Source organism: Zootoca vivipara, chromosome 7, assembly GCF_963506605.1.
Source record: "Zootoca vivipara chromosome 7, rZooViv1.1, whole genome shotgun sequence".
In the NCBI taxonomy this organism is placed as follows: domain Eukaryota; kingdom Metazoa; phylum Chordata; class Lepidosauria; order Squamata; family Lacertidae; genus Zootoca; species Zootoca vivipara.
In genome coordinates, this window is record NC_083282.1 from 25,171,335 (window position 1) to 25,194,238 (window position 22,904).

The window sequence follows — 22,904 nt, forward strand, 5'->3', positions numbered from 1 at the left end:
CTTTGTTATGTTGTCCTTTGCTGTCATGTTTCTTGTGTTAAAGCCTTTGAAGAGCGAGTCTGAAAATAACAGGCTGAGCTCATTAGTAGATTAGGTGCGGCAGTGAATCCAAGTGTTCACGATCAGTTCTCTTTCTCCCAGCCCGATATGGTTTCCTCTTTGAGAGCAATTACATCTGATTGACATGTTTTCATGTGCCTCCAGCCTTGGCTTTTCCTTACTGAACAGCTCCAGATCAAGGACGGCGACTCCCCCCCCGTCTTCCCCTTACCGCTATTAACTAAAATCAGGATCCCAGCGAAAAAGTTAAATACCTTTTTAAGATGCGACTTGAAACAAATTTATAAAATATGTATAAAGGAGAACAGTGTGTGCGTGTGCGTGCATTGGGTGCGGCGAGTTCATGGAGTGAAGTTGTTGAAAGTCAAGGAGAAAACATGGTTTAAGACACATGTTTGAATGAACAATTAAAGTAGGATTTAGGTGCCGTTCTGCTGTTTGCTGCTAAAGGAGGCTGTTAAATCAAGGGCAAAATGATAGTTTCAGAGAGTAAAAACATCCCACTCAATGTCTGCTTTCCAAGAGCTGACTTTGCACTGAGTGGCATTCCTCCAAGGTGGGTTGATCCAGTGGTGAGTTTATGTCTGTGATTACCAAGTAACCACTTTGTCCCATGGCCAGTGCCATGGAATCCCTTTTCAGCTTGGCGGCTGCATTGCATTCTGGGTAACCTTCCAAGGGCCACATGCCAGAGGTTGGCATTGCCAGAGGCAAAAGAGGGCAGAGCTACAAACGTAAATTCCACATTTGTACGGTGGTTTCTATACCCTGCTCTAACCTCCGTACAGATAAGAGGCACCATCAGAGTTGAAGGACACCAGTAAAAAAGGCTCAAGGTGTCTGATCAGTGGGTATTTGGCTGAACAATGGTAAAAAAAGAAATACCTGAGATATGAAGTGAGAAATGTGGCCTAGAAATAATTCCAAGGGCAGTGCCAGATTTAAGGTGTGGGGGACTCCTCCGCACAGGGTGCTGATCCACAAAATGGAGAAGATCCATAACTGAGAAGATCCCAGGGGTATGCAGTGAAACTTTTCATAGGCCCTTCTTCACGTGTGTCTTCCATGAGAAGTCAGGAGGATGGCAACAAAAGAAATGGCCATTTCTGCAGTGGCTTCCCAGAGCCTGACACTGCAGGTACTACACACTACTACCACCACCACCACCACCACTACTACTACTACTATATTTATACACCACCCATCTGGCTGGGCTTCTGGGTGGCTCCCAACAGAATATTAATAAAAAACAATAAAACTTCAAACATTAAAACTTCCATAAACAGGGCTGCCTTCAGATGTTCTCTGACATCTGATGGGAGGGCGTTCCACAGGGTGGGTGCCACCACCCAAAAGGCCCTCTGCCTGGTTCTCTGTAATTTCACTTCTCTCAGTGAGGGAACTGCCAGAAGGCCCTCAGTGCTGGACCCCAGTTTCCGGGCTGAAAGATGGGGGTGGAGACACTCCTTCAGGTATACTGGGCTGAGGCCACTTAGGGCTTTAAAGGTCAGCACCAACACTAACTCTCAGTGTGTGTTAGTTACAGGTAGGTAGCTGTGTTGGTCTGACGTAGTCGAAACAAAATAAAAAAAAATCCTTCCAGCAACACCTTAGAGACCAACTAAGTTTGTCATTGGTATGAGCTTTCGTGTGCATGCATACGAAAGCTCATACCAATGACAATTGGTCTCTAAGGTGTTGCTGGAAGGATTTTTTTTTATTTTGTTTCTCAGTGTGTGTGTGTGTGTGTGTGTGTGTGTGTGTGTGTGTGTGTTGAGATGTTCAAGTTGAGATGTTCAAGTTGAATGTTGGGTCAAATTTTTAGAGCAAAAATTAAAACAATATATTTTAGAAGTTTGTCATTTTTAAACCCAGAAGAATTGATCTTTGAATTGTCTGCTACATATTTATGCATTATACCCTTTCATTTTGATGTTGTACGTCTTTGCATAGCCCTGCAGTTGTGCATGTAATCCGGTGATGTTCAAAGCATATTCTCATCCTTTCTTTACTACCTAGTTGATGTCACTTTGAAAGTAACCTTCTTTTCAGTATTTTCCCCACTGTGGTGCTTCGTGGCAGCCATTTACACAATGGCTTCTCGCTAGTATCCTTGAGAACTGAACCGGGAAGCCTGATGCAGATGAGGCTCTATCAGCCTCCTTGATGGGCTATTGTTTTTGGTTCAGAACCAAAGCAAAGCATAATTAAATCAAGCTCAAGTGCCCATTGCCAGATTGCATATGAACATTTTAATTATTCTCACTTTCCAAAGGGAGGTGCGAATGGGGAGAAGAGGAGGGCAGCAATAACGAAGAGAAAATGAACTCGGCTGGCACAGATATGAAGGGAGCACACAATGTGACCAGATCTATTGCCTGATTGGGGATCATCTCAAAGGAAGTGTTCCTCGGCAATTATCTGGCTAAACTGAAGTCACTCTTCTCCTCCATCGCTGTGCAGGGTGCTGAAGACTAGGAAGCAATGGGCCCTGTTTTTCCATAATTGCCTTCGATGAGAATAACAGCGTGGTTCATATTCTGCATTCAAAACATACAAAAAACAAAGACAGGGAAGGAAAGCCTCTTCCTGCTGAGCCCCAAAGCACCATCAAACAAAAGCCTTCTTCACACTTAAGGCTCCTCTTTGATCTTCCCATCAACAACAATTAATGCCAGAGGGTTGTTTTAAGGAATTACTTTCCGGCTAAAGTGGAAAGAGCTATGATGTGATTTGTTTTTGTTTTTCAAAAAGAGTATTTGCATGCCATGAAAGTGAAAATTCATTCCTTGTTTAATGGGGCGGGGGATAAACAACCACCCACCCACCCACCCACCCACCCACCCACCCACCCACACACACACACTCTACACTAGGTATCCTTTAATGTAGCTCATTTTGATGCATTGTAGCAGCACATGTAGTGTAGGCTTTACTTGGGAGAAAGAATTTCTGCCAGCCTAAGGTTCTCTTCAAAGATCAAGGGAGCTCCTGAATTCTTTTGACATTACCTATTCTATATTAGTATGGCATGATAATCACCAGTAATATTTTCTTAGCAGTCTGTGTATAGAGCATGACAATCAAAACAGATCTATCAGCAGCAATGGGTTCAGTATGTGGTGTAGCTTTAATTGGACTTAAGAGAACCCATTTGCTTTTACCACTCAGAAAACCCCAAGCCCTAATTATTTCCATTGGGGTAGTTAGAATAGCATGCTTTGGCAGTAGCCTCAAGTCAGATTAAATGTTATTTATTTCCTTAGTGCTGGTTCTTCAATTGATTGCTGCATTCAAAACGTAAGGAGGAGGGTTGATTGTCTCCTACTGGGCCAATCTGGAAGAGGACAGGGAAAGAAGCCACTTTATGAAAGAAACCATTGTCCTTTGAAGTTTGCTCCACTACAGGAGATAGTTATATAAATCTCCGCTCCACTCATATGCTCAATATTTCTTTAGAGAAATCCATGCCGATCCGAGCTTTTGAGTAAAACCAATGGGCAGCTTATGGTAGAGGAAAGTCATATCCCACTATGCATTAAACTATGGGAACTGGCAACTTTAATCAAGATTACCTGGATTTCATGGGTCCAAAAGGGGGTGGGGAAGAATAGATTCAAACAGGAATGGGAAATTTTGAAGAAATTTTGGAATGTCAAGTAGATAGTGACTCATTACAACTTCTTTCTCTCTTATGAGAATAGTTAACAAAAGTCTTCCTTGAGTCACAAATAGAATATATACATTTAATAAGGCTATTAAAATATTTTCCACCTTCTAATAATAATTATTTTACTTGCATTTGTTCCATAGCTGTCAGGATTTCCCTTTTCTAGCGAGGAAGCCTATTCAGCATAAGGGAATTTCCCTTAAAAAAAGGGAGAACTTGGCAGCTATGATTTGTTCCCACTTTTTTATTTAACAGTTTAATTGTTCGACAGCTTTAATTTTTTAATCACTTAAGTGCACAGTTTACCTGTGCTTTGTTGCTGATTGCAATGGTGTTTGTTTTGTTGTCCTTTGTCTTTGTTTTTTTTTTTTTAAACACCACCACTTCCTGCTTCTCACCTGGTGAAAATCGGAAAATTAGAATATCGTTGAACAGTGCATTTATTTCAGTAATGCAACTTAAAAGGTGAAACCGATATATAAGATAGATGCATGACATGCAAAGCAAGATATGTCAAGCCTTTATTTGTTGTAATTGTAATTATTTGTGGTTAGGCGGGTCAATTATAAATGGAATGCAATTAATGAAATGTAAAGGGACGCAGGTGGCACTGTGGTCTTAACAACAGAGCCTAGGGCTTGCCGATCAGAAGGTCGGCGGCTCGAATCCCCGCAACGCGGTGAGCTCCCGTTGCTCAGTCCCAGCTCCTGCCAACCTGGCAGTTCGAAAGCACGTCAAAGTGCAAGTAGATAAATAGGTACCGCTACAGCGGGAAGGTAAACGGCGTTTCCGTGCACTGCTCTGGTTCACCAGAAGCGGCTTAGTCATGCTGCCACATGACCCGGAAGCTGTACGCCAGCTCCCTCGGCCAATAACATGAGATGAGCGCGCAACCCCAGAGTCAGTCACGACTGGACAGGGGTCCCTTTACCTTTACCTTTACCTAATGGCAATGTTTATTTTTGTTTATTTTTGTATTATTGTAACTATTTGTTTTATTACTATGGAGTTTCCACAAGAAAGCATTTGTAAAAATTAAAATCAAAATAAAAAAATTATAAGTTGCATTACTGAAATAAATGCCCTTTTCGACGATATTCTAATTTTCCGAGTTTCACCTGTATGATTATTTTAAAAGGGCTCTGGCTGCCTTTCTGTGGAAAAGAGCAGATCAAGAAACTCAATATGGTTACATTTTCTATGTTAAAATCTTAACTTGGGAAGGGGCATCAAAAGAATCAGTGGGTGGATTACAGAGCTGTAATTGAGAGAAAGATTTGGTGGGACTGATGCCAAAAATATCTGATTGCCAGTGAATGGCAGAAAGGTTTTCCTTTACTTTTTAAAAACGCCCAAATCTAGAACATGTAAAGAATGAGGCCCGGTGACCTGTTTGCAGCTTGAATGTGTTTAGGTGATTTCAACATCTCGTAAGCATAATGTAATCAGAGCTCTCAGGTATGCTTGAACTTGGCACCTTGCTGCATAATCTGTTAGGGCGTGTTTCAATTTCATTTTTCATCTCGATGCGATAATCACACAAAGCTCCCTTTTCAAACCCAGTTGCATAATGTTCTATTTGGTTATAAAATGGTATAAGCTCTGGAAAAGGACTCGCTAAAGACAGCTAGGCTCGCAACTGCACTTTCATCCAATATTAGTGTTGTTGTCATTAGCACCATCATCTCTGTATGTCTACGGCACTTTCTCCCCTTTATATCAAAGGTGGAAGTAACCTAGAGAAGGGTCTCGGCAAATATTCTTCTATCTTAATAATACTAATATATCCAAAACATATAATACACATTCAAAATTAAATAGGAATCCATTACTGTATATGCATATTTCAAATGTGTAAAGTTTTTTTTTAAATGCATTATCTGTTGTGTGAGTCTTATTGCTCCAATAATTAATAAACGGTGTCATTTTTTTGAAAAAAATAATTATATTGTTGCTTTCCGCCCTTTTCTCTTATATAACTAGCGATTTTTCACGACACAGTCTGGGTTTCGTTTCCCCACTCTATAATCATTGGGTTATCAAATTGTTTTCCATAATTGCCCTAACACACGCTAGTGGTTGTCATCATATATAAGACTCATTTCTCAAGACATCTAGGAATTGTTTTAGAATAGTTTTAACACAATAGTCATGGGTCTAAGTCTAATTTCTCATGCTTTATCTGCTCCATTCTAACGCTCTGTTTGCCAAATAATTTGGCTTGTTTACATGTCTACCATATATGGAGATATTTTATAGATCTTTGCTTTAACACAAAGCTGGATCTAAGAGAGCATGACCGGTGCAATTGCACTATGACACCCAATGGAAGGTGAGGGATTGGGGGGTGGGGTGGATTTTGGTGCTGTACAGGGTGCCACTGAAATTTGAGATGCCAAGGTTCACCACTGTTTAACACAGGCATCCCCAAACTTCGGCCCTCCAGATGTTTTGTACTACAATTCCCATCATCCCTGACCACTGTTCCTGTTAGCTAGGGATCATGGGAGTTGTAGGCCAAAACATCTGGAGGGCCGCAGTTTGGGGATGCCTGATTTAACATTTCCAGCAATTTGCTCACTTCTCTTCCTTATCTTCTTTCTTTCCTTCCACTATATATTTTGGAAAGTGGTTGGTCCATCTGTTTGCTACGCATTCGAAGGCTTCTAGATATAACATCACCAAACACGGCATGGGGGTTCCTGAGATGGAGAAGCCTGTTTCCATCTGCATTTGGATACTGTCAGATGGCATTTTGACTCAAGATGGGGGACTGAAATGTTCCAAAATGCACCAATTTGGACACCTCTGAATATATCACCACCCTATTTAGCATGGTGGTTCCTTGAGACCAAAAAGGAAGTTTTGGTCTCTATTTGGATACCATTGGATGCCAGCTAGAATCAAGATGGTGGCTTGATCTTTTTAAACCTGCACTGTTTTTAACTAAATGTCTGGGACTGGGCAGAGGAGGAATGGTGGAGACTGCCTCCTCAGCCTGATCCTTCTTGAGAAAAAGAAGACAGTTCAGAATTACAACAGGGGTTTGAGGAAGGTCACAGCTCAGAGGCAGATGAGGGAAAAAGCTGGGAAATAATGGGAGAAAAGGAGGAGGAGGAAGAAGAAGCACCAGAGGGGGGACAGTCTGGGCTGAGTGATGAGGATGGAGACGCTCCTTCAGGTATAATGGGCTGAGGCCACTTTGAGTTGTGCTGGGAGCCAGTAGGTCTTTCAGGACCGGTGTTATATGGTCTTGGCCAGGCATCCTCAAACTTCAGCCCTCCAGATGTTTTGGACTACATTTCCCATCTTCCCTGACCACTGGTCCTGTTAGCTAGGGATCATGGGAGTTGTAGGCCAAAACATCTGGAGGGCCGCAGTTTGGAGATGCCTTGTCTTGGCGGCCACTCCCAGTCGACAGTCTAGCTGCCGCATTCTGGATTAGTTGTAGTTTCCAAGTCACTTTCAAAAATAGCCCCACCTAGAGCGCATTGCAGTAGTCCAAGCAGGAGATAACCAGAGCATGTTGCTTTGAGCTCTTCGGAGGAAAAGCAGAATATAAATGTCATGAATAAAATAAAATTATAGATCTGCTGACTCAACCCCCCCCCCCTTATCACAGAACCATTAAATTCACCACACCCTTCCAGGAAAAGGGTGTGCTTGTGTGAATGCCAACCATAGCTGCCAAGATTCCTCATACATTTTGTTTTATTTTGGATTTCCCCCACATCTGAAACTGGTTATCAAATTACTTCTGAAAATTCAGCATATCTCAACATTACTGGTAGTCCCTCTGGAAGCTGGAATGAAAAGGGCTGCCAGCATCTGCTTTGAATGTCCCCATGTAACACCTCCTCAGTCAAATATCCTTTGTTCATTGTACCGGTAGTTTCTCGGGAAAAATATGGCTGGAGAAAATATTGATCTAGCAGGGAAAAGTACACTTGGCACTCTCCTGGGAATATAGATTGCTCTTTTCTGCAGGATAAGCCCAGGTAGAGGTCAGTGGAGGGAGGTGGAATTCAGGAAATCCGGTAGAAACTCAGGGAATCCTTTACTCAAAGATGTATAAAAAGTGACTTTCTCAGTAGGAGGGTAATGGCAAACAGATTTGCGAAGTGTCTTACATCGCTCAATCCTGGACACACTTGAAAGTAAAGCTTCCAAAGTTCGGTGAAGCTTACTCCCAGGTAAGTGTGCAAAGGATGCCAGCACAGAAGTGGTTGGTATTTGCATATTCACCCCAGGTCTGGAACAGAAATCAATGTGGCTAATTTGCTTGGTATTCACTGTTGCTGTTGCTGTTGCTGCTGTTGTTTTCAGTTCACGAGTGATACGTAATGATACATAATTAAAGACTTCCTCCCCAGTTTGCACTGTGTAATTAATAATGTAAATGATTTTTTAGCATTTCAGCATTGCAGACAATGAGATAAATAATGTAGCTTTTGTTGGAAGCAAATCTGCAGCGGAATGGAAACAGCACTGCATAGTGTTTGGGGCGAAACAGAAATCAGTGCTTTCTTAAATCCCTATAATTAGTATATACTTACAATTTGTTGTTAGAAGTATATACTACACATATATAATTACAATAAAATAAATGTAAGGTTTATGTTACCTTGAAATTGACATGCCAAATAACATCCATTGCTCGAAAAATGCATTTGACTGATTATCAACTGCTCTTTTGTAATATGTTAACTGAGACATTATTATAATAGTTGATATTCCTGTAAATCATTTTGAAATGGATGGAACAGATTTTGTTTGTATGATATTTAAAATGTACCAATAAGTAATAGCCTGACAGTACACTAGCAGGCCTGTTGTTTTTGTCCATGGAGTTTTCTTGGCAGGGATATTGGAGCAGGCATGCTTTCTTAGAAGGAAGCTGCACTGTGTTCATTGAGACTTACTTCCAGAGAAGTCAGCAAGGATCCAATCTTTATCCCCCACTTCTTTGACATAATTTGGGACAAAGAGTTACGGAGGGAGTCCTGCAGGCCAGCTCCTGACCACTGGATATCAGCTACACTTCTAAGATTTCACAGGGCTGTTAATTTCAATGTCTATTTTATATACATGTCTTTAATTAAGCAGTAGGCAACTTCTCTCAAATATTTCTTTTTAAAATCTTTGTAGTCTTATGGTCTGGAAACTTTTTCACTTTATTTTTTACAGAGACAGAGACACACACACACAGAGGAACTATGGATCTCAGGAAGTCAACATTTTCCTGTCCAGTATGAAACTCTGCACCTTTTATTGTCTTCCCACAGAATCACAGCAACACAAGTCCCTTGTTCAACGTAGATTTGCATCTAATAGAGTACGGTTTTCTTACTGCAGTGGTGGGAATTGGTAATTTCACCCATGGGCTTTGTCCACCATGCCTTTTATGCGGTCCCCGACAAAGTCCTCGCATGAGAATGTGGTTTTCAATTTTCCCGTTTTCTCTTTTCCTAGGATTCTTTGGATTTTGCTTTCTAAGATGAAGTGTCACTCCTGCTGTGAGCAGAAAAGGCTAGAAGGACCTTCTATTTTCACACAGTCTTTATGATCTTCACTACTTGCCTTTCACATTTGAATAAATTCAGAAATAGCAAGCCAACGCTTAGGTCTTTCTCTCTCTTTCTGAGATATAATGGCTGTCCTTATTACACATCACACAGAACTGAATATTTTAAGGTCATCCAAAGTCTGGAGCAGACAGACCTCTCCAAACTAAGCAGAAGTCTTGACTCCCCACCCCCCAGTAGCAGAGATTTTAACAAGTGCCAAAAGAAAGAAAGAAAGAGAAAAGGAAGCCCATTGGAACGTTCCCCTCTGCTGAGCATTATTGCTGCTGTAAAGATAATATTAATATACATTTGCAGTGCTTTGTGGATCATTATCTGGCCAGCGACCAAACACAGGCATAAAACATTAACAGCTAAAAAGGGAGTTATGGATTCCTTTGGGTTTGTAATTTGTTGTTCATTACAACCAGCCACCGAAGTAGTCCTGAGCTGATTCATAGAGAATAAAATAGATTTGGTTTAATAATATCTCCAGGTCTTTGAATAAATTATGAACGCATCTTGACTGCAAGAAGGAGACAGTGACATTATGAAACGGTAATGAACAGATCTTCAAGAGGAAAACAACCTCGGATGATCATCACCCCATTCAAAACCTATTAAGCTCTGATGAAATGAAAAGAGGGTTCTTTCTCTCTCCCCCCCCCCTCCTTCCCCTGTGTAGATGTGCAACAAGTCGTAAGTTGTGGACTTTAATAATATATTTTCTTCACAAGCAATAACACAGCAATTAGGAAGTGCTCGGTGAGGTAGAAATAATGGTAACTGCGGTGCAGATTAGCTATGCTGAGGGGAGTTCGCAGACGTACAGTAAAACAACATATCCCAGGCTCTTCCTGTTGTATAATTTCTCCTTTTATTTACTTATCATCTCACTTAAAGAGGACTCCTGGCAGTAATGAGGCTACATAAATGCACACCCAATCCCTAGCAAGGTGCTGCAAATGATATCAAAGATAAATCTAATGATTACCTATTATAATGACAGTGCAATCTTGTCGTCACTCATGGGGAAATTGTGCTGTGGTGAGAAGCCCAAAGCTGGCGAGAGATTGCCGTTGCACAAATGTGTATTCATTATTTCTGAACCTACTTTGCCTTCGCCTGGCTGTTGATAGAAGATGGGTAATTTGGTTGAACAGGCGCCACTTAGACGGGAGTTCACAAACCTTTCGGCTCGGACAGTGATACACATAAGCAACGTGGCAAATAAGAAAATGAGCTTGAAAACATGTGGGGCTTTTTCGTCCTTGGAAATTCTCCAGTATGGGTTTTAACTGCATACTTTTTTCTCTCTATTTTTTTTTTAAAAAAGCGAAAGCTCCATAATCTCAGCTGCCACATCACATCTCAAGCAGTGTAATTGCTTCCTAAGTAAGCATCCATAAACAGCGTCCTAATGCAAGTTTCCGTACAAGAAGGTGTTTTTCAGTCCATCAGCCCTAACACAGGGAAATGGGTTTCGAAGACTACAGTCCCCAAAAGAGCTTTAGGTTGCAGTTCTACATGCAAGGGGCAGCCAGTAAGATGCGCTCAGAATGTTATTGGGCTCCATCTCCCATCAGCCCCAGCCGGCAGGGCTAACAATTAGGGATGATGGGTGTTATCATCCAACAGCATTTGAGGGGGGGCACCTTGTTGGCTCTCCCTGCTATACATATTTACCTTAGTAAGTCCCATCGAACATAGTGGGACTTCTGGAGGAACATGTATGGGATTGTGTAGTTAATGATGAAGACATGGCTTTCCAGAAGTAGCAAAACTTGCATTGACTTCGGTCGGAGCTGCCTCAGTGGTCAAGTAATCTTAAATTCTGGACTTAATGTTCTTGCACTACAACCCCCCCCCTGCATGATAATGTGCATTAGTTCAAAATGTGCTAAGCCAGCTTTGCTGTGTTTGGGGGCCCATCTGCTCATTCTGCTGAGTAACAGCCTCAACCTCTGCCCCAAATTCCTACCCTGAGCTGCATCAAGAATGCCCACATCCTGCAAATTATCTTTGAACTGGTTTATAATTTACGATTGTTTGCTTGTTGTAATCTGTTGTGATGCCAAGAAAGCAGCTAATGGCTTGGATCCCAAGATACGTCAAGGATGTTCATGGAAGGCAAGACCTTTGGTTTGATCTTCCAGGGCAATTCTTAGATTCTTAATGGAGCCAAAAAATGATCAGCTGCTGAAATAAAACATAAAAGATCATTCAACGGGCCCATGAAAGATCAGTCACTTGAGTCCAACACTATACTACCTGTCATGTAAAGCTGATATGACATGGAAGAATACAAATCTTATTAATAGAAGGGAATATGTTTTTCAAAATGTCTTTGTAAAATACACAGAGCATTAAAATCCCAGCGTATGAATAAGCTAGATTCTACAATACGAATTTTATAGGTACTTAACTTCACTGTAGCTTATCCCACTGTAACCATCCCAGACTTAAATAATTATTAATTTTAACAAATGTATCACATTTAATGCTCGTTGAATTCTGCTTTGCTGCGGAAAGACAGGATGAGCCGCTGCTGATAGGAGAGGGAATATTCCGTTAGCTGTTTTGACTCTGATGCTCGTACCTGTAAGTAAGTTAATTTCATTACTACTGAACCTCTCCTATCTCTCATCCTGCTTCCCATTAAGCTAGATATCTATTGCAGGACTGAATGCCCCTTCTCAACTTCCTCCTCCCCACATTGCAATTTTCATAGTTGTAGAGATGGGTCAGTGACTGTGAAGTCCCCCCCCCCTTGTGATGTAGACAATACTGAGATACCTTAGACCAGTAGCCTAACTTGGTATATGGTAAAAGGCAACTGATTATTATTTTCAGAATGCCCATTTGAAGCTGAAAGTGATGCTGTTGAAGAACCACAAATACCCTATTGCTTTTTCACTTTAAGGATCTATGTGTTGACAATTTTTAATATTGGGTACTTATATAACCACCACCAGCAAATAACATTAGTCCTAAGGTCTAAGACACACTAATAAAAATAAAAATTAAGGTAGGAAAGTCCGGGAAAATAAAAAGTTCTTCACCTAGTATCAAAAAGACCTGGATAACAGGTAAGTCCTTGGGAGGGCATAACACAGCCCGGGTAGCATTACTGGAAAAGTGCTCTCTTTAAGGAATTGTATTATATAGTTATAGAGAAGACTTATCTACACAATACAGTGGAACCTCGGTATATGAATACCTCGGTTTATGAATTTTCGGTTTATGAACGCCACGGACCCATCTGGAACGGATTAATTCACTTTCCATTACTTTTAATGGGAAAGTTCGCTTCAGTTTATGAACGCTTCAGTTTATGAACAGACTTCCGGAACCAATTACACCCATGTTTCAGTTTATGAACGCTTCAGTTTAAGTACTTCGCGGACCTGTCTGGAACGGATTAATCCACTTTCCATTACTTTCAATGGGAAAGTTCGCTTCAGTTTATGAACGCTTCAGTTTATGAACAGACTTCCGGAACCAATTGTGTTCATAAACCGAGGTACCACTGTATTGTCTTTCTGGAGCTCTGTAGTAGTGAATGACATGTCCCAAAATGTCTAATAGCAAATTTCAGATAATTTTTAGTTTGGCGGTCACAATACTGCACATCTCTCTTAAGATAACAATGGATTGTTTTGTTACCTTCTCTTGCAGGGTGTGACTTGACTGCCTTGAATGAGCCATCTAGAACAGGCATCCCCAAACTGCGGCCCTCCAGATGTTTTGGCCTACAACTCCCATGATCCCTAGCTAAGAGGACCAGTGGTCGGGGAAGATGGGAATTTTAGTCCAAAACATCTGGAGGGCCAAAGTTTGGGGATGCCTGAACTAGAACTCTATGCTCTATGGGCGCTTTACCTGTGGAGAAGGCCACTTGAGGGCAAATGCCCCCCCTTTGGCAGTCCACACCTGCCTGCCTTCCATCTTCCAAATGGCACTGCCTGTTGACATCCTCCTCCTTCATCTCAGGAGTACCCTTGTTGAACTCGACAGGGAGGAAGGTGGGGACAGGGCGAGAATGAGTTGACTCTGCCTATCATTCACTCTGGCTCCCTCTGCTGTGGGCCTCCCTCCCTGCACTGCTTTTTTTTTCTATTGACAGACAGTGGCCTTCCCTGCAGGAAGTGCTTGTGTGTTTATGTGTGGCCTAGCCTTGTGGCAAGGAGTCAGACTTCCTGGCCTCTTAATGCTTTTCAGATTTGTCGTTTTATGGCTCATCACCCATCAGAAGTGGGGCTAGATACCCACACGCCCCACTTCTGTCTCTCCTGCCATTTGGATAAATGGCATTTTGGACTGCATCACAACTAGATCAACAGCTTTGCAAGCTGCTTAATCTTGGCAACAGCCCAGCATTGGAAGAGGAAGGGGACCGATGACCTTGCAAGTCATCTCTGTCTGTAATTTGTTCCTCTGGAGAGACAGAGATTCGTGTAGATTTCATGCATCTTCTGTGGATGGAATTATTTGCTCATTTGATCTTTTTTTTTAAAAAAAGAAATTGCACTGTCTTTTCCTTTCCTTTTCAAAATTAACTGTAAGTCTTCAGGCACTACTTGATGTATCAACTGCATGACTCTAAACATTCGTTTTAAGGAAAGAAAACAGCAATTATTAAAATCCTCTTCCAACATATAAATCACTCTGGGTAGTTATTACACAGAAAGTGTTCCATTATACTTCTTTTAATATTAATTCTTAATTGCTTTGATTCCTCCCCCACCCCCGGTCTGAAGATATAATTGGAAACAATATTTTCCCCTCTTGTTCTAATTAAAATATTTTAATAAATGTTTATTTAGATACTATGTCATGGAAGGTTGAAGCCCTGGCTGCCTAATGTAATGTAAAATCAATTAGGGACAGAAAAATATCTATTTTTAATTCGCCAGTGTTGGATATATGGTTGATACCATTTCGGGGGGTGGGGTGGGGAGAGAGAGAAAAGCAGGAGGCAGGCTTTCTGCATAAATCTTTCCGTAAAAAAAAATTCTAATGATTTTTATTAATTTCCAACATACTGCACCACTTGCCTATTCATATGTTCTAAGGTAATCTATTTTTCCTTCAAGGCTGCTTGGGAGTTTCCATGTTGCCCTTCCCCTTTGCTGCTTTATCTCCCATGGATGGCTGGAAGGAAATTTGTAACATGCACTAGGCATCCTTTGCTCATTTCTCTCATGCAATGACCAGCGTGCAAACATTGCAGCATGTTTAGGCTGCATACATATGTAAGACATGGAACTGATCGCACACAAAAACAATGCAAAGAATTGAATATTGCGTGGCAATTAATAACGTTTCTGCCAGCGTAAATTCAGCCCCCCCCCCATAAATCATTTCCAGCCTGTCAAAATGGATCTGCGCTGGCAAAGAAACAAGGGTAACATTTTAATTTCCCCCATCTGGCAAGATATTTTTGCTGTTGGATTCTCTTCCCCTCCCCTCCTCTCCTCCCTTCTCTGGTTATTGAATTTATATGAGCCCCTACATATTGTAGAACTGATAGAAAAAGATGTGGGTGAAGAAGAGAACAATGCTTAAGTGTTACCGAAAGCAGCTTCTGAATGACTTTTGAGCAGAGTATGATATGTGGGATAGATTTTTGTCAAATTTGCACATGTGTGAGAGAAGTGAACGTTGAAGCAGTATGTGTTTCCGGTGCCAAAAAGCATTAAGACAGTGGTTGGATGGAAGTACATGGATGTGCCCCATATTTCCTGAGGGATTGTGCTGTTATTTTGCTCCACCACAGATTAGAGATGCCAGTTTTCCCCAGTCTTGTCTCTTTGTCACACTTTGCCGTGACCAAGGAATGTAGCTCAGGATGGGGCTCAATGAATTGAAGAGACTAGGTGGTCTAGACAGGAGCATCCTCTGTTCTTTGTGGCTCCCAATGAATTTTGTAGAGCTGCAATCTGGGACAAAGTTTGAAGGAAAATCTCACCCACCCCCAAATTACTGTGAAGGATCTCAGTAATAGAAGGCCCTTGATTTCTGTCCCGGGAATTTTACTAGTGCTATTGATTTCTCAGTTCATGTTTCAACTGGGGGGAAATGAACTGAACTGGGAAAATTCATTCTTTCTATGATTGAGTCTACCTTTCTAATTTTTTTAATAATCCAATAGAGATATAGATATACACGCTCCTCAGTCCTTAAAATCCACCATGATGGCAATTACTGTGTTTATAAGAACCACATTGTTCTAGCCTTCATGGTGACAGAAAACAGATCCAAAGCTCATGGACAGTAACCAATCTTGGCTTTGAATACGCAGGAAAATTACAATGGCACTGATGTAGTGAGGATGTTGACCTTCTTGTCATGGCACCTTTCCCATGGCTATTGTTTATGGTGCAATCCTATGGTTCCTGAGAGGACATCCCAGGAGCTACAGGATAGACTAGGTTGATATATTGTTGCAGATAGAACTCTGATGTCAGAGAGGGAAGTCTAATGTTGGAGCCTCCTTCCCTGCTGCTGACTCCTCCAATTCCCTGGACTAACCAACAACGAAACTCTGTTTGAACCCTGGTGCACCTTTGTCTCATTTGCTCCTCCTGTCTCCTCTTTTGGATGTGAGTAGAGAAGACCAGGAGTGTTCATTTCCCATTTTAAACAAATCATAGTTTCCTGTTGCCTCTCAACAATATGATCATGGCTTGTTCCCACCAGTGGTGGAGCTTCATGCTCAGACGCCGAGGGGCGGAGAGCAGGTGGGGCTGCCCGCAGGGGTGTGGTGCGCGTCCTGGGGGCATGGCATGCTTCCTGTGCGGACGGGGGGCAGCAGCGATGGCACCCTACTGGGATCGTACTGCCGGGGGCTGTATGCTCCCCCCGCACTCCTCTTCCTCTGCCAGTGGTTCCCATTAGAGTTAAAACAAACCACAGTTTTCTGTGTTTTCTGAGTTCCAATGTAATGGGAAACTGGTTTGTTTTTCATCAGAAGCGAGCGCTTCTACTGTTCTCCTCTGGTGCATGAAAGAAGAGGAGAATGCAGGGGGAGACACAGAAACAACTGTTAACGTGGCTAGTAACTGTTAAATCATGGTTTCCTGCTACATCCAAACTAGAGCAATATTTTGATAATAGAAAACATTGACCCTGTTCATCATCATCATCATCAATTCATCATCATTTATACCCCGCCTATCTGGCTTGGTTTCCTCAGCCACTCTGGGCAGCTTCCAACAGAAAAATAAAATAATCGATTAAACATTAAAAGCCTCCCTAAACAGGGCTGCCTTCAGATGTCCTCTAAAAGTCTGGTAGTTATTTTAATTTTTGACATCTGGTGGGAGGGCGTTCCACAGGGTGGGTGCCATTACCGAGAAGGCCCTCTGCCTGGTTCCCTGTAACTTGGCTTCTCATAGCGAGGGAACCACCAGAAGGCCCTCAGTGCTGGACCTCAGTGTCCGGGCAGAACGATGGGGGTGGAGACACTCCTTCAGGTATACTGGACCGAGGCCATTTAGGGCTTTAAAGGTCAGCATCTAAACTTTGAATTGTGCTCGGAAACGTACTGGGAGCCAGTGTAGATCTTTCAAGACTAGCTGCCGCATTCTGGACTAGTTGGAGTTTCTGGGTCACCTTCAAAGGTAGCCCCACATAAAGTGCATTGCAGTAGTCCAAACGAGAGATAACTAGAGCATGCACCACTCTGGCTTACTGTTCATATGTAACCATAAGCCTAACATGGTTACAGCTCATGGTTTGTTGGTCTCACACCAAACAATAATACTGTATTTTAATCTGTATTTTAATTAATTGCTTTTTATGTTTTATTGTAATTTTATTGGTGTTAGCTGCCCTGAGCCCGGTTTTGACTGGGGAGGGCGGGGTATAAATGAAAAATTATTATTATTATTATTATTATTAACTCATAGCTGCCAAGTCTCCCGCTGAAAAATGCGGGATCAGCAGTGGTGCGGCACCAGAAGTCACTTCTACGCATGTCTGGACATGTGTAGAAGCAACTTCCGGTGCCGACGCTGCCCGATTTCTGGTGCCCAGACATGGGTAGAGCGGCACCCGAAATGGAGCCTGCCTGGCAGGTAGGAAATCCGGGGGATTGCTGGGATTTTTTCTATTCGGGATAACAGCGGGAAACAGATTAAAACCTGGGGGTTTCCCACGAAAAATGGGAGACTTGGCAACTATGGACCAACTGCAAGCCCATTTTCAGACAACTTGCTAAGCCAGAACATGGCTTGTCTCACAACAGTGTTGCAGAACCAGAGGAGCAATGCGGTTGCAATCTCTCTCTGAGCCCACACACTCATAGCCATAGTTTGATGTAGTATTATTTGCAAGCTGATTATGATTGCTGTAGATATCAAATATGCAGTTGTGTGGCAATGTCCCTCCCTCCCCAGAAATAAGGAACAAGACACAGTGAAGTAAGTTTAAGTGGGTGAAAAGGCCACAACTTTATTGGTTAAGGATGTTGAGCGGTATTGGCTTAGGCATTGGACCCTAACCGACTATATCCGACTGCAACCCGTGTGTTACAGTCTGGGAGAAATTAACCACCAGAAAGGAGCCCAGTGATATGCATCTACTGAGACACCTCCTGTGGCCACCGTTGGGGGGTGCCATAAGGCCCTGACCTCCGTAGGCCCAGGACAAAGCTACCGCCCCCGGAACCCCTTTAACGGGATTAAATCTCCAATTTCGGGCAGAGGATGACGTAATCTGCCCCCCCATTCTTTATTTATGCAAATTTCCAATGCCTAACCGCCAAACCAAGTTGTGATGAAATGCTATGAGGTAGGCGAAAAAACCAGATTGGCTAATCCAAGTGGAAAAAGTCCTACCCGGCCCCACGGCCAACCGAGGCGACCGACTGACTCCATAGCAGCGTCGGCCTAACCTGCCTAACTGCCTAACCAGAGGGTGGGTGGGTGGGTGATCCGATCGCTCAAGGTGCCGGGCGAAGGAGAGGCAGAGTTCCCGCCTCCAGCCTGGTTTAAACACGGGGGAAGCCCCACCCGGCTGGCCCTATTGGTCAGCCGGGAATGACGGAGGCGGGAACCCCCATCTCGCGAGAGGGCTGAACTCTCAGCCCCCTCGCAAGGGTCGAGACGGGCCACGCCCACAACACCACCTCCGTAAAATGCGGAAGTGGTTTTTTTAAACACCAGCATACAGGTGAAACTCGGAAAATTAGAATATCGTCAAAAAGTGCATTTATTTCAGTAATGCAACTTATTATTTTTTCTTTTTCTTTTAATTTTTACAAATGCTTTCTTTTGGAAATTCCACAGTAATAAAACAAATAGTTACAATAATACAAAAATAAACATCACTATTACATTAATTACATTCCATTTATAATTGACCCGCCTAACGACAAATAATTACAATTACAGCAAATAAAGGCTTGACATATCTTGCTTTGCATGTCATGCATCTATCTCATATATTGGTTTCACCTTTTAAGTTGCATTACTGAAATAAATGCACTTTTCGATGATATTCTAATTTTCCGAGTTTCACCTGTATGTGTACTAGGGAACCCTAGACGAAACTGGTTGCAGAGATGTAGGCATGTGATAGTTACAAGATCAATGTATGGCTTGTGTGATGTACACAATGTGCTACAAGAAATACCACGGTTTCATCATAATCATAATATGTGGTGCTGCTCCTGTTGTAGCCTACCTTATAAGGTTCCATGTATTCATTTTATGCAAACTATTTATATTCCACCTTTCAAGGCAAACCCCATCCTAGGCAGCTTACAAACAATAATTAAAACCACAAAGCAGTTTTTAAAGTATTATTGAAACAACCCAGTTGCAAGAACTAAAAACACCAGCAGTTGGGAACAGCTTAAAATCCAGCTCACAAGAATTTAACAGCATGTAGATGGAAAGAAACAAGTCTTTAGAAGTCTGGTCCAAAACTAAGAAGGATGAGACCAAATTCTTATTTCGGGAGAGAGTTCCAAAGATATGTGGCCACTACTAAAGAGGCTCTGTCACTAAACCCACTAGTCTGATGGGTCGAAAAAGTAGACCTGTAAGAAGGACTTCAGAGACTGATCCTGAAGTATGGAAGGGTACAGGTGGCCGTTCAAATAATCTGGTTTTAAAGGTCAGCCCTGGCACTTTAAATTAAGCCTGGGAATAAATAGGATTATTGAGCTAATGCATGTGAGATGCTTTGAACACTTGAAAATGTTACATAAATGTTAAGTTGTACAAACATTTTTAGGGCACTTTTCAAATGAGATTTCTCCTACTTCGAGTAAATGGGACGTCTGTTCTAAGGCAATATTAGATCTGGCTGATTTGCTTTAACTTGTATGTTCTTAGCTCTAATATGGATGATGTTATTGCAATTCCTGTATTCAAATTCTTAAAGCAAATTTCAAACAAAGGCAAATTTGACCAACAGAGCCACGAACTTGACAGAGTAGGGGTTGTATAAGAATCATCCTAACCAACCTTTAGCAAAACTCCAATTGAGGTTGTTATATAAAAGAAGGATTTTTGTTTGTTTGTTGTTACATGTCTTGAACTTTAGTTCCACATCTTGAACTTTATTCAAACTACTCAGAGTTTTAATTTAGTCAAATTCAGTAAAATGTCAAACCAGTGCTGTTTATCCTGTGGATTACATTTATTGCTCACTGCAGAATTAGCTTAACATTTTGATTTCTATTTTTTCCCCTTTTGTTTATCCATGTGGCAAGATGCTTTGCTTGTTATCCTCTGACCAACAACCGGTTGGAAATTCAGTTTCTAATTTTCATAAGCATTTGGGAAAAAGAAAAAAAAGAGAGTTCTGTGTGCATGCGTCGTGTCTCCAAGTGCCATTTGTATTTCTCTTTGTAGAGGAGAGGGTTTGGTGTAAAAGAGCCAGATAAGAGTATGAGCTGGGATCAGAGCCAGTTGTCCCATGAGGCAGGGCGGCACAGCGCCTCAGGTGGCAGAAGCTGGGATGTGTCGGTGGACATCTGTGGCAGCTCCTTGGCTGTGCTCCTGTGCTGGAGGACAGAGCTGCATGTGGCCTGTGGCCTTCTCCCTAAATTAGCCGCCTGCCCTGAGGTGTCATGTCACGTGTGTTGTAAGGCTTGACTACCATTCCACTCATCTTCCGTATGTCCAATGTGGGAAGGGTGGCACCATCTTGTCCTTTACCACAGGCAGCAAAATGTCTTCAGCTGCCCCTTGCTGTGAGCCTTGAGGCAGGAGGTTTCTGGTTCAAATATCACAGAAACTCACCAAATGGCTTTAGCCCACCATCTGGTACCGTGTTTCTCCAAAAATAAGACACCGTCTTATATTTATTTTTCCTCAAAACCCCCCCCACTATGGCTTATTTTCAGGGGATGTCTTATTTTTCCCCCTCTTTCTCCTGCCGCAGCTGGCATTGCTGGTGCACCTATCACTATGTCTTATTTTCGGGGTATGGCTTATATTCCTTGAATGTTTAAAAATCCTGCTATGACTTATTTTATGGCTACATCTTATTTTCGGAGAAACAGGGTAGTATGGAGGGTAACAATATTTCACAGGATTGTTTTAAGGCTTACTAAAAATGTATGTGAAGGACATTTGAAACACTATAGAAATACTGCTGGCTTTCTGGTCCATATGTTTATAGACCTTTCTTACAAGGCCTGTGCCTCCTCCATTTTGGCGCCCTAGGCAGCTGCCTAGTTCGCCTTAATGGACGCACCGGCCCTGCATGTGGGTCACACTTAGGTTCATATGAGGGAATACGGTCTTTCAGATAGATCCAGGCTACATGAAAGACCACAAGCTGTGTCTGGGGAGGCTCTTCTCTCAGTCCCACCACTGTCACAGGCACTCTTGGTAGGGACACAAGAGAGGGTCTTCTCAGTGGCTGCTCCCAGACTTTGGAGCTCTCTTCCCAGACTAGCTCCCTCCTTGCTGTCCTTCTGCCTTTGGAAACTGACTGCATTTGAGGAAAGGGCTGGTGCTGTGGTTTTTTTTTTAAAAAAAATTGTTATTGTCTGTGCTGAATGATGTTTTCAAAATACTATCTTAATTCTATTAGGGTTTAATTCCTTTTAAAAATTGTTTTTATTACAAAAGTAACACAAAGGTAATTACAAAAATAATCACCTCTGTTTTCAGATCATAAAGTCCTTTCTACATATTAGTTCTATTCAATGTGAGATGGTGATGTTGTACATAGCATAAGGTTTGGGGGGGGGAGTGAGGTGGGGAGAGAGTGTGGGGCGGGAGGTAGTAAACTTTCATTCTTTTACGTAGTATATGTGCAAGATTTTTGTGTCAGCATCACTTGGGTAGGTTCTCTTTTTATTCATTTATTAGTTTGCATTGGCAGTGAGAGGGGTTGGGGGTGTCCAGAGCTTGGTTGGTCGCCTATTGTTGACTGCTGTGAGTTTTAATGACTGTATTTTCTAACTTTTTAGCTTGTTCAATTTTATCTCTGTAAGGCTTCTTGAGTCTCCTGGACTAGGGAAAGACTGAACAACAACAACAACAACAACAACAACTTCAAGTGGTCAGCTAAAATTGCCAACTCTTGAAAAACAAAGCAGCAAACCCTGGTAACTGGGAAGGGACTATAGACAGAAACAAGGTGTATCTCGGGGGCCTTAAAATGGAACTCTGTTAGAAGGTGTCACTGGAGGAACAAGTGTCTCAGTTTGTTTTGTCAACGGGCAAAAGGAGCCCACTAGGCTCCGGCACCAAGGCAAAAGAGCAGGGTGCTACGGTAGTTGGATGCATGCAGCAGCACTCATGCTGAAATCATCCTTCACGTGCCTTTCGCCCTGAGCCACAGGCGTTGGATTGGGAACAGTGAGATGCATACCTCCATAAACACGAATCGCCTGATAGTCACCCAGCAGTAGTTTGTGTGGTGAGCGGGGTTGGAGAGGGCAAAGGTAATGCAAGTACAGAAAGGGGGGCAAGTTTGAATAGCTCGAGAAACATCTCTTTTTTTCTAGACCTTTGCTGTGGACAAGCAAGAGGCATTTCTGTCACCCTCGTTTTATGCGTGCGTGGAATGGATGGGGGCCTATTCGTGGATTTTCCCTGTGATCAGGTCAATTTTAAAACAGGCGTGAAAGTCCTTTTGCTCCTCTTCCCGTTGGAATAACAGCATCACATTCTCTTAAAGCTCTTCCTGCAGTTTTTTTTGTTAAGGTTTTGCATTCGCTGTGCTATGATTTGTGCTAAGTTACAATATGCTTCTTATCAGCGTCGCTGCTAACACGGTACAAGATTTGTTAATGTAGTACATTTCAACATCAGCAGATGGGGCCCTTGTTTCCCTTGAAGAATAGTACAGAGGCCTATGTATTTATATTCTCTCTGTCAAGAGTGGTATGTGTGTGGTGTTTTGCATATTACAACATATTAAATTAATACTCTGTTTGTAACAGATATAGATCCAGCAGCAATCAAAGCACCCTGAAGGTTCAGAAGTCCAGCGTCCAGCTGTGTGGCTCGAGTGTCCTCTGAACATCTTTTGAAAACTTTATATAGTTATAACGATGAACCATGGAAGAAATCAGGTGCTATTGTTTTAGGTTTGCCAGGTTGCAACCTGGGAAACAGTCTTGTAATACCTTTGAC